This window comes from Ursus americanus, chromosome 12 (assembly GCF_024610735.1).
Source record: "Ursus americanus isolate L20-20 chromosome 12, mUrsAme1.1.p, whole genome shotgun sequence".
Lineage (NCBI taxonomy): Eukaryota > Metazoa > Chordata > Mammalia > Carnivora > Ursidae > Ursus > Ursus americanus.
Genome location: NC_142138.1, coordinates 19,732,468 through 19,745,408, shown reverse-complemented (window position 1 = coordinate 19,745,408; position 12,941 = coordinate 19,732,468).

Genomic DNA, 12,941 nt, shown 5'->3' with positions numbered 1-12,941 from the left:
TCATGGGGAGATGAGGAGTTCTGCTTTTAAAAATAATTGAAAGAATTACACTTTTGTGTTTTACTAAGAAATTTTTCTATATGTGATTCTTTAAGAAAAGGCCCACATATGCAGAACACACATTATACTTTTCAAAGAAATTTCTCATCCACGACCTCACTGGATCCTTGAAGCAGCCTTGTGAAGTGGCTGCCATTGTTCCCCACTGGATCACGAGAATTGGAGCAGAGAAGTGGAGTCAGCGTGGCTGATAGAGAATCAGGGATCTGTTACAGAAATAAGACTTTCTGCAGTGTGTGAACTGCCAGAGAAGTGCGCAGCGGCTGCTGTGCCTCATGCTGATACAGGTCAGTGGGCTGGAGGTCAGGAAGGAAAGCAAGACGTGAGATGACACGAGCAAGGACAAACCGGAGCCCAGATGGAAGATCTAGACCCCACGCAGAGCAGCTGGAACCCACGTCTGTCTTCCACACCTCCAACCTCAGTGTTACGGGTGACCTGCAGGAGGAGCTGTGCCCTTGGCACGTAGCTGCACACACTCTGCCACAGGAGGATTTAGTCGGGCCGAAGGCGCCGTGGGCCCAGCTCCACCAACGAGCTGAGCCAGCAGGTCAGCAGCAACGTGAGTGCTGCCACGGTGCCTGCTACAGCTTGGAAGTGGTTCCTGCTTCGCTTCCACCTTCCAAAGCTAGCACACAGGTGCCCTGTGGCCAAGCCTAAATGGGATCCACCGGGAAGGGAATTCTGGGAGCCAGGATCCCAGCTTAGCTGAGTTGACATGATATAAAGCCACCGCACCGACTTTACAAATGAAGAAAATCGCCACCCAGAGAAATCAATGGACTTGCCCATGGCCTTGCAGAACAATTTATCAGGACCCAGGTTTGCTGACCCCTTGTCAACTGGCTCTAGTTCATATTTTTTGAATGTCTGCTATGTGGCAGACAGAACCATCCCATCCAATGCTCACCGCAACTCCATGGAATCAGTATAATTATGCCCAGTTATAGATGAACACGCTGAGGTTGTTCCAACAGAAGTCAATGAACCGATGTAACACAGCGATGGAAAGGGAGAGCTGAGACTCAGACACAGGCCGGTGGGACCTCGAGCCCCACACTCAGCCTCGGGCTGTGCGGTCTTTCTCGCCACTAACTCCATGCCCATCCTGTTTCCTGGGGTGGAGTATCAGAACATGGCTCACAGTAAGAGAGGTCCTGGCACCCCAGTTTCTCCTCTGTAGCCTGTGGTACTGGTCTGGGGCCAGCTCCCTCCCACTCAAAGGAACAGTGTAAACACCTGGTGGGAAGTGCTTTGATTAGCGCAGTGAGGACTTACACTGATGGGAACGTGGACTCCAAACACGACGGGGCAAGAGCACCGGACCTGGAAAAGACCACTAGCTCTCAGGCACAGAAGCCAGAAGCATACAAGTCAAGCAAGTGGCCCTCTGTGCTGAGAAACATCCCAGGATTCCAGAGGCCAGAAAATAGAGCTGGGTGGGCATGGGGGAAGGCCTATTGCTTTAGTAATGAAACTTGAGATCTGTGGCTCTGGAGTTAGCAAACAACTCTACGTTCATTTAATTCTCTCCATGATGACCCTCATCATCGTAACAGTTATTATTACTTGCTGCAGTTGATTGCTTATTTTATGCCAGGCACTCTTAACCCAGTTATTCCTCACAATAAGCATATACAGTAGAACGTATCATTGTCCTCATTTTACAGATGGGGAAATGGAGGCACAGAAAGTTTAAATAACTAGCCCTCAATCATAGGAGTCCAGGGAGTCTTCTTCCAGAGCCTAACCTCTCAACCTTTACCCTAATCAACTCCCCAACAACCCTGTGAGGGAAGGAGACAGGAAGAGAGAATGGCAGGACTATGGTTCCCATTTTGCAGACGAGGAAACTGAGGCCTGGAACGGTTGACTAAGGTGTCTAAAGCCTTCCTGGCAAGCCCAGGTTTGAAGCCAGAGCTGTTGGACTACAAAACCCATGCTCTTTCCACTCTGTCACTCAGCCCTGTTGACCGGCACATTTGGTACTTGAAATCAAGTCTTTCAATGTCTAACTCAAGCCCAACCACAGTTCCTCATGATTTGCTAGAAAGACACGTTGCTTTGAATACCCGAGTGGGAAACTCGTTAGCCAAAGTCAGCCTAGAGGCCAAAAGCCATCTACCTGGTGACCAGAAGTGTCCTCTCACACTTTTAGTCAGCAAAGTACCAACACTGACTTCCCCGCCTTGGAAATGGTGCCTCGCACCCTGAAACCAGAAGAGCAAATATAGTCTGATTCTTGGAGGTTAGTCAACCCCAGCTCTGGTCTGTGGTCATCACCGTGGTCACCTCAGTGTTTGGCCTGTTGGAGGCAATGGTATAATCACTTATAGTTCAACAAACTCATTCACCCGGCATGGGCTTACTAGGCATGCCCTCCATACAGGCACACTAGGAGGGAGACACACATAAGGGGGCTCACACACAGCTCCTGCCTTCAGTGACTTTACTGAATAGCTGGAAAACTCCACTTCCCCTCTCTCTCCCCTCCCCACCCCTACCACATACCTAATGTCAAGAAACACCATCACAGGAACCAGTGGAAGTTAGTAGGAAAACAGCTGAGAAAAGTTTCTTTCATCACTCATCAATGATGAATTTCATCAATAATAAGTAAATATATATTGAGTTTCTCTTATTTGTTAGGCATTCTCCTAGGCGCTTTGGATGTGAATCACATTTAATCTTCATAACACCCCTGAATGGAAGTATTATTATCTTTATTTTACAGATAAGGAAACTGAGGCACATGCAGGGAAAATGACTCGCTCAGGATTATCCTGAGATAGTGTTAATAATTCTAGAACCCAGATCTGATTTCCAGCTCAGAATTCTTTTATTTTATTTATTTTTTTAAAGTAAGCTCTATGCCCAACGTGGGGCTTGAACTCATGATCCTGAGATCAAGAGTCATATGCTCTACTACTAAGCCAGCCAGGTGCCCTCAGCTCAGAGTTCTTCTAATCCCACCATACTAGAAAGGGAATTAAAAGATCCTGGAGATCCAACAGCAAAGCCAACACACGAAAAGGAGTGAGAGAGGCAAATCAATGAGAAACTAAAGGTTTTTTTTTTACCTACCAGTGAAAAGCAGAAGTGACTAAGACAGCCAGTTGCCCAACAATGGGACATGTTCCCCTTCCATAGTGGAGAGATGTTGCAGGGAAGTGATTGTCAAGCCAGGGTCTCCCTTTCCGCCTGCATCTTGATATGGCCATGTGACTTGGTCTCACCAACAGAATGTGGACAGAAGCAATGTATATCACTTTTGGGTTGGAGTGTTTAAGAAATGCGTATGCCTTCTGTACTCCCATTTCTCCCATTGACTGGCAGAAAGCAGATGATCCTGTGGACACTGGGTTGCCTGCAACCCTGCTGGGAGAAGAGCAGCCTGGTAAACAGAAACACACATTTGGGTTTGATGTGAACAAGAAATGAACTTCCATTCTGTTGGTCTGTTATACATGTGTGTGTGTGTGTGTGTGTGTGTGTGTGTGTGTGTGTGTGTGCGTGTGTGTACTGGAGTGTGGTGGTGTTACCAGCATCTAGCATGACCTTAGCTAAATATGGTAGATAAGGCCGAAGTGCCAGGCTCTGAGTTATAATTCTGGAATAGAATTCATTCCACCTTACACGTAGTCAATAAATCACAGGAACATATAGGTCAATCGGCCTTTCTAAGGACAGGAAAGGCCCTTGATTAGAGGGGCAACCTTCACTAGGCAGGGAGATGCTCAAGGATGAGAGCTGTCTCACTGCTCTCTGCATCCGGGTCTTGCACAGTGCCTGGTTCCCAGCACACACCCAATATATGCTCAATGAACAGATAACTTCCTAGGTCCTCCCTGCCACCCGAATATAGTAAATAGATGCAAGACTGAAACTTAATGGCAAATATCTTGGAACCAGAAGCAAAGGGAGTATTTCTAGAACATCCAGGAAAGAATCTTAACTAAGCCTCAAGCCTCTCTCCACCAGACAGATCCGATGAACGCGACAGCAGATAGCAATACGGAAATATTTTGGACTTAAGTGACATTACACTTACAGTAAAACAAATGAAGAAATCCCTCAATAAAACACCCTTGTGACAGCCCCACCAGGGAAGTTTCCTATGGCACGAATGGCAGTGTTTCAATCCTTGTCCTAATCCATGACCAGCCCTCATATCCCCAAAGGATTTTTCTGCTTAGGAAGTTGTATGGGGAGGGCCTTGACATACCCTGGGGGAGAGCTTATGGTAAATGTTTTAACAGGGTACAGTAGCCAAAATATGATACTTGATGTGGAAGGAAACCCAGATGGTGGCTGAGATGTCAGGAAATACAATTTTCTGTTTTTTCTGGGGAAAAATTTTCCCCTGAATTCCAGAACCTACAGTGATCTGGCCTCATTGAGAGTCAAATTGAAGCCTCAACACAAAAGGATCTCTTTGTATTTGTTCGGGAGGGGGTCCTGGCCCCCTACATCTGGGACCACTCAGCAGCTGGACTAGGTCCTCTAACTACGCTGCGGCAGAATTCAAGTGATTCGACTAAGAAAGAGAGTCATTCATTTGACGGCCTGCAGGCTCATAAACACGGATAGAAATGAGGAGAGCCCGCACTAGATGGCAAGTGCCCTGCAGATATTGCTCCTTTACCATGGGTGCTTTGAAGATATTTATCTTCACGACAACTCTGAAAAGCAGGTATCCTACAACCACTTTACAAACTCATTCAACTGAGGCACTCCAGCCATCCAGCCGGGAAATGGCACAGTCTGGCTTCAAGTCCAAATCTAGAGGATGCCCAAACCCACTGTGCACCACAGATGCCCCTGGGAAAGTACCCTCCCGACTCCAGATGCAGCATGCTTCCCACCACATCGCCGCTGCCTGGGGCAAAGGGAAAGACATTCCTGCTTTCAACTACACACAGCACCTCCACATCAGGATTTGGCTTTGCTGAAGGGACAGGGCTAAAATATCTATAACTTAAAGGGTCAGGAGATACCATAAATACATGATCTCTCAGGAACCCCCTTGGCCCCTCGCTTTGGTGCCTAGTTAATTCAACTGCCATCACCACCAAAGTATGCACTTCTCCTCTTTTGCCTCTTGCCTTATGAGCACAGCATTAACTGTTGTTTAACCTTCTTTTACGATGAGGTGCCTGAAATATAACACTCTCAGCAGTTTAGAGCACAAAACTGACTTTAACACATTACGGTACATTTGGGGATTCAAACCTCTTGGAAGCAGGTCAAACGCAGGTACTGAGTCTGCTGTAGAATTCAGCTCACTGAGTCGGATACATAAAGCTGCGTTTGCATTCCAACCTGTTATACCTCTAAGCCCAGCTAGACGAGTTCCCCAAGCCCCAATGCTAGGGAGTGCCAAGCTCATTCTGGCTGGAAACCAAGTACAGTCTCCAAAGCTTAGGCCAAAATTCTTTTTTCCAGGACCCCTTGACATGCCTAGGTCACCTGCCTCCTTTTCTGAGCCCCCCTGAATTCCCCTCTCTCTAGCCAGCAGTTCTTGCTCTTTACCCAAACCTCCTCGCATGAGTTTTCTTTTCCTTTTTCTATCCTCGTCCCATAGAATAATCATTTTTAAAATTCTTATATCTCTTAGGCATTTAAAACTGCCTACTTACCACATAAATAGGACACAAAAGCATCATCCACATCCCGCCACTTGTCCCGTCCCTAGTTCACTTGCAGACACAACAGATACAGAGTTAGCGTAATTAAATCACAGATACAATTTTGGCAGCTGCTATATTCCTTTATGGCTGGGATGGCAAATGGGCCTCATCTCTCACTCTGTCTTTGGCCATCTACCGGGGAGGGGGCAACTTGAAAAAATCCTAGACTCAGCAGGTAAGCATGATGGGACAATTAGTGATTTTTGCCACTGACTCATGTTACAGAGAAAGGACAGTGTGGGAGCACACAGATGTATCCGCTTTTCTATACTGTCAATGTCTATGGTAGGTTGTCTGATAACATCACCTCTACCAATTCTTCCCGTCCCTGGGGGCATGGAGGTTGAGTCTATGGCCCCCTTGAATCTGGGCTGCCTTTTGGCCAGTTCTGGCCAACAGAATGCAGTGGAAATGACACTGTTGCCTTCCAGTCCTTTGAGGCCTTGAAGACTCCGTGCACCCTCTTGGGATCCAGCCATCAGGGAAAGAAATTCAAGTTAGACTAGATGAGACATCCCATGGACAGAGAGAGGCCCAGTCAGTCCCTGCTGCACCGGGCCTGGGAATGAAGCCGTCATGGATACACAGCCCACCCCAGGCTCCTAGCTGAATGCATCCACATGAGTGACCTCGTTAGTACCACATGCACCAGAAGAATTTTCCAGCAATACCCAGCCAAGCCACAGAATCATGAGAAATAATACAATATTGTGGTTTTTAGTCACAATTTTGGGGGGATTCTGTTACACAGCAGTAGATAACACATGCAACATTATTATTTTAATAGCTGATTTTCCTAATTTCCACTTTAGACCACCACGTCACCTCCTGCATAACATCTTCCTTGACTCTTCTCCACACAAATGGAAACCTGCAATCCTCTCTTTTGTGTCTCTTCAGACTCCTTATCTGTCTCCCCTACTGGACTGTGGACTGATAGAGGCCACTGTCTGGGTTTCATTCATATACGTATCACCAGCTGTATAAGAGAGGGAATAGTGGTAAGAGCTCAATAAATGTTTAATGAATGAATGAACCAAATTAATAAATTGCCCATTGCACTGTCTTCTCTCTGCCTGCAACACTGTCTCCCCTTCGCTCCACGCATTGGCGTGTCTCCCTCACTTCACCAAATCTCTTTATCAGCAAGGACTTTGTCTACCACCAGATCCAAAATAGCAACTTCCTTTATCCCTCTATAGTCTTTTATTCACTTTTATTTTCCTTCATAGCCCATGTAACCCTCTGAGAGTTTATATACTATTTACTGCTTGTCTCTCCCCATTAGAAAGTAAGCTCACAATGTCAGAGACTTGTTTTATTCACCGGTGTGCCCTAGTACCAAGAACAGTGCTTGACCTCTAGTAGGTGTTCAATAAATATTTTTGGGTGAATAAATAAATGTATGTATCATAAGAAGAACAACAAATTGGGGCACTTTTCTCATTTTTGATTTGGGCTGTCCTACATTTCACCCTGAGCCTTTTTGTGGTAGGCATGGTTAGTACACACCAATATCCAGTTCTCTTTCCTGCCTGGGCATATAGAAAACTAGTCATCCCAACAATCTGGCCACTAGGTGTGGCCACGTGAGCAGATCTGGCCAAGGGGCTCTGAGGGGAAGTGACAGCTAGCACTCCTGGACTGAAGCACAGCTGAGAGGATGTGTTTCCTCCACAAGTTCTTGCCTTGCCTTATGTTGAGATGATGGGGACACCAAATCAAAGGAGTGTGGGATTGCTGAGACACTGTATGGAGAACAGCTGCCCTGGAGAGTCGCCCGTAACCACAGGGGACTTTTCATGAGTCAGAAATAAACTTGCGTGAAGTCACTGAGATTTTAGAGTGGGCTGTTAGTACAACACCCTAGCCCAACCTGATTTAAAAAAAAAAAAAAAGCCTGTTTGGTTCAAATTCCTTTACATCTGAGAAATAGATGAGGCACATGTGTGGGAAAGAGGGAAAAAATGAGGTGTTTCCAACACCCAAATACTAATCTACAATTTCCAAGTACAAAAGTGTCCACTCTGAGCCAGGCATGGTGCCAGGTCCCGAGCCAGGCGCTGAGAAAATAGGGATGAATCTGACTTTATCCCTCTTCTCACATAGATCACAGACCAGTAAGAAAGACAGGCATGTTGGGGCACCAAGGTGGCTCAGCTGGTTAAGCAGCTGACTCTTGATTTCAGCTCACATTGTGATCTCAGGGTCGTGAGATCAAGCCCTGTGATGGGCTCCTCTGTGCTCAGAGCGGAGTCTGCTAAAGATTCTCTCCCTCTGCTTCTCCCTCTACCCCCTCCCCCCCACTCACGCATGCTCTCCATCTAAAGTGAATAAAATAAATCTTTTTTTAAAAAAAGAAAGACAGGCACGTTACTAAAATATGATGGGATATCGCATGGTTATAGTTTTACCATGTAAAAATGCTCAGGGCACACAGAGGGTGGGACAATTCTTTCTGCCTGTTTCCAATCAAGGTCACCTGGGCTCAGCCAAACAAGTACCGTTCCTAGAAACCTCACAGGAGCCAGACCAGGTCAGACAATCTGTGGCGGTTAAAGTGGGCAAACAAGGAAGGGGGGCAAGGTTTTCCTTCCTTCCTCACCATGCCTGCTGTTGGCTCCCCCACGCTGGCTCTCCTTTCTCAATGTGCAAGACCTCCCCTGGCTCTGCAGGTCTTCCCCAGGCCTGTCCTCTAAAATCAGAGCCCAAAGCTGCTGTATTAGTCATGATTCTCCAGAGAAACAGGACAACTGACTGATAGACTGACTGACTGTAAGGAATTGGCTCATGTGATCATGGAGGTTGAGAAGCCCTAAGATCTGTAATCAAGAAGTTGGAAACCCAGGAGAGCCAGTGTTAGAGTTCTAGTCCAAGTCCACGGGCTTGAGAATCAAGAGAGCCAACAGTGTAACTTCCAGTCTGAAAGCCTGCAGGCTCCAGTCCTAAGAAGAGCCGGTGCTTCAGTTCAAGTCCACGGGCAGAGAAAGACTGATGTCCCATTCCAAAGCAGTCAAGCAGAAGGACTTCCCTCTTAGCCTTTTTTCTTTTATCCAGACCTTGAATTGGCTGAATAAGGCCCACCCACATTAGAGAGTGCAATCTGCTTTACTCAGTCTATGGATTCAAATGTTAATCTCATCCAGAAACAGCCTCACAGACAAATCCAGAATAATGTTTGACCAAATGTCTGGGCACCCCATGGCCAGTCAAGTTGACACATAAAGTTAACCATCATGGCCGGTGACCCCTGTCCTGCCTGCTTTCCCATTGATTCATAGCCAGTTCACTTTTGGAAGCAAAAAGGAGAGAAGGAGAATCCAATAAATCAGTGCACAATGACAATGAAAGTAAATCTCATTCACTTCGTGGCTACTGATAGCCAGGCATGTTAGACACATGCTCTCTAATTTTGTAACCAACTCTGCAACATGGGAAGAATGAGCCCCATTCTCCAGATAAGGAACTTCAAGGTCAGAGAGGTTAAGTACTGGCCCAAAGTCACACTACCAATAAGTCATTGTATCTACTAGTGGCTCGTAGAGGTCTGTACACCACAGGCTTCTTCAAATTCCTGCCCTGTGGCCAAGATTCTGACTTTAATACCCGTTCCGACTGCTCTGGAGCCCTATGGTTAGTTTCTCTCTTCTCTATTCATAATAGCAAAGTAAAATATCCCAACTACCTGCCACTTAATAGGAAGAAAAGTATTACTTTAAGCTAAAGTAATGGTCCTGGCAGCAGGAAGACAGCAGAGCAGATAGATCAGCTGATTGCAAGAGTTTCAGGAACCTATCTATGTTCCCCGACTTCTCCCAGGAACGTCATCTCGCTACTTCTGCAAAGTCATTAAGGAACAGCTTCTGGCTCTGAAGGGCACCCTAGGAAGACAATTCAGAAGCTGGTCCTCTGATGACAAGCTGTCTTCTGGGTCTGTTGCTCTTGAGCTTGGAGACCTCTATCACTTCTCTGCCTATTTGGTTTTATAGATTTTTTTTTTAAGATTTTATTTATTTATTTGACAGAGAGAGAGACAGCCAGCAAGAGAGGGAACACAAGCAGGGGGAGTGGGAGAGGAAGAAGCAGCCTCCCAGCAGAGGAGCCCGATATAGGGCTCGATCCCAGGACCCCGGGATCACGCCCTGAGCCGAAGGCAGACGCTTAACGACTGAGCCACCCAGGCGCCCCTGGTTTTATAGATTCTTTAGGACCAGGAGGCTGCCACTTCAAAACAGCTCCCTACCCTTTATTCACTGGTCACTTCAAGCATGTGATCCCATTGCTTCTCCAATCACAAGCAATTAAGGAGGAGGTGGTAAGCCAGCCAGCTGGAGTACAGGTGCTGGGGGCCTCAGGAAAAGTCAGAAGGACTGCTGCCATCGTACCTTTGGGTGTACGAGGGGAGTCAAAACACAAGCATAAGCCAACGTCTTTATCTGTTCAGCCTGCTGTAACAGAAAATGTATACTGGGTGGCTTATAACAATAAAAGATTATTTCTCAGAATTCTGGAAATTGGAAAGTCCAAGATCAAGGCACTAGTGGATTCAGTGTCTGTGGAGCCCACGTCCTGGTTCATAGATGGCTGTCTTCTTGCTGTGACCCGACATGGTTAAAGGGGAGGACGGACCTCTCTGGTACCTCCCTTTTAAGGATACTATTGCCAATTCATGAGGGCTTTGCCAAAGGCCCAATTTGCCAAAGGCCACACTTCCAAATACCACCATGCTGGGGATCAGGTTTGAAAATATGATTTTAGGGGGCACAAATATTCAGTCTATAGCAGCCAAGGAGCACAAGATCTTTAGGAACAAAATATTTCTAATCCTTATGTTTTGCTGAGAAACTGTTAGTCCAAGAATGAGGACATTTCCTTGGTTACAAAATTGAACTTTATTAGGGTAAAGGGCAAGATAAACATGCCATTCTTAGAGTTCTAAGGACAAGCCCAGTGAGCATGCACGTGTGTGTGTATGTGTGTGTCTGTGTGTATGTGTACATGTGTGTGTTTAAAATAGTTCTTACCTACAATTACAGTTGGGCCAAGACTGTAAAGAACCTAAATAACCCTTACTTCAAAATCCACACAAACACCATGCATCCTCCATTTCACCCAATGTCACCTGCACAGGTGCCATGTTTAGTGTAAGAAATGCTTATTCTTCCCATATGAAATACAAGCTCTTGGGATTTCATAGGGACCTTTTGAGGAAAATCTGTCATCAGTGATTTTCAGTCTTGGCTTTTGGCTCCAAACAAACAAAAAAATAAATATTCATGTTTCTACAAGCAGCAGTAACTCACCATGGCACAGACGTAGAGTTTTACTGCACGGTGGGAGGGTGGGATGAAGACCGCGCATATGTGAACTGAACAACCCCGTCAGTGATCTGGATGTGCAATGGAGAGGTAATTAGTGTGGGTTTCTACACGACACAGATCCTAACAGGGGACTGCCTAGTCAAGCTTCAGAGACCAGACAGATCTCATTTTATTTTTCTTTTTTCGAACTTAAATTTAAACACATTTTCATTAATAAGGTAATTAAAAATAAACTTGAATCTCTTTGGTTCACTCTATGTTTTCTTTATATCTTTGCTGGGAAATCAGACCAACCAGGAGCTGCATTTGCAACAAGATGTGGACTTTGGAATCCGAGAGATCCGGCTTGAATTCCAGTTCCTCTTGAGGAAGCCACTAAAGCCCTTGAGCCTCAATTCCCTCAGCCTTACACCCAGATCATCCTATCACCTTTCAGGATGTGAAGTGTCTTGTATGCAACAGACACTCAATAAATGTTTTCTGGCCTGCTGCCCCTCACTGAATGTTACCTCACAAGTACATTTCCAAGAATTGGCCTGCTGTGTATATTTGTCATTTTTAATAGCTATAGAGTATTCCATTGCAATAATGTCATAATTTGCCCTGCCATTTCTCCAGTGGTGGCAATCTGGATTGTTTCCAGTTTTCCTTTCTTATGAATTGGACTGCTATGAACATCTTTACACAGATGACTTTTTTCCTCCTTATTTCCTTGGAGTAAATTCCCAGAAGTAGAATTACTGGATTGAAGAGTAGGAACAGCTTTGTGGTCCCTGTTGTTTACTGCCAGATGAATTTTCATTTTCTGAGAAGCCGGTCAGCTGGGAGAGCCCAGCATATGTGGTAGATAATATGGATGGTTTCCATCTGTCACTGCTGTTCCTGTCACAAGACCTACTGGAGAAACCATTCCCAGACTCTTAAATCCCGCAATGGGCACTAGGTGGTAGGAAATGGGGACTAAACAGAGAAGAAACACAAAAACCTGGAGTGCGTAAGGATTCAGGGCTGGGAGAGTGAAGGTTGATCAGGCTCTCTTGGACAGGATATGACATGACCAAGTACTTCTGTCTGGAAGCAAAGGATGCTGGGAGACAACTCTTCAAATAAGTTCATGTTTACTGTTTTTATTCTATATACATTTATGAGCACTTACCTAACATGTTTCACCACTAACATTTATATGGTTTCGGAACCTGTCTTCCCACTCACTTTGAAATGTGAGGACCATGAAGGGTTAAAGCCTGGCCCTGCCTACTAGGGGCTTCTCTCCACTAAGATACTGCAAGAGAAAAAATCTTGCATAAGAAGCTAAGGAAGCCACATTAAGGGTATTGGTAGAGCCTCAAATTAGAAGCAAAAAGTAAAACTGAGGCACAGAACACATGCAAGAGCTTCCCTGGGATGAGCAAATGAAAATGTCAGAAGCAAGAGGGATGGGAGCATACTTGGAGGAAAGGAGGAAGCTGAAGGGGGCAAGGGAATGGGGTGTGACAATGGTAAACAAGGCAATTTCCTAAAGCTTTTTGATTGTGCTATTCAAATCTAATATCCTTGCCAATGTTATTTTCTACTTAATCTATCAATAACCAAGAAAGCTGTATTAAAATAATAAAGGATTTGTTAATAACTCTTTGTAGATCTAACAAAAAGTTCACATATTTTGAAGCTACATTGTTCGATGAATATGTTTTCAACTGTTATCTTCCTGATAAATTGAAGCTCATAGCATGATGCTGTCTTTCTTAAAGCTTTTTCCCTCAAAGTCTATCTTGATTTGCATCGGTTTGACTAAGCCTGCTTAATTTTGGTTAGTATTTTCCTGGTATATTTCTTCTAGTCTCCGACTTGAAAACTTTTTGATGTTCAT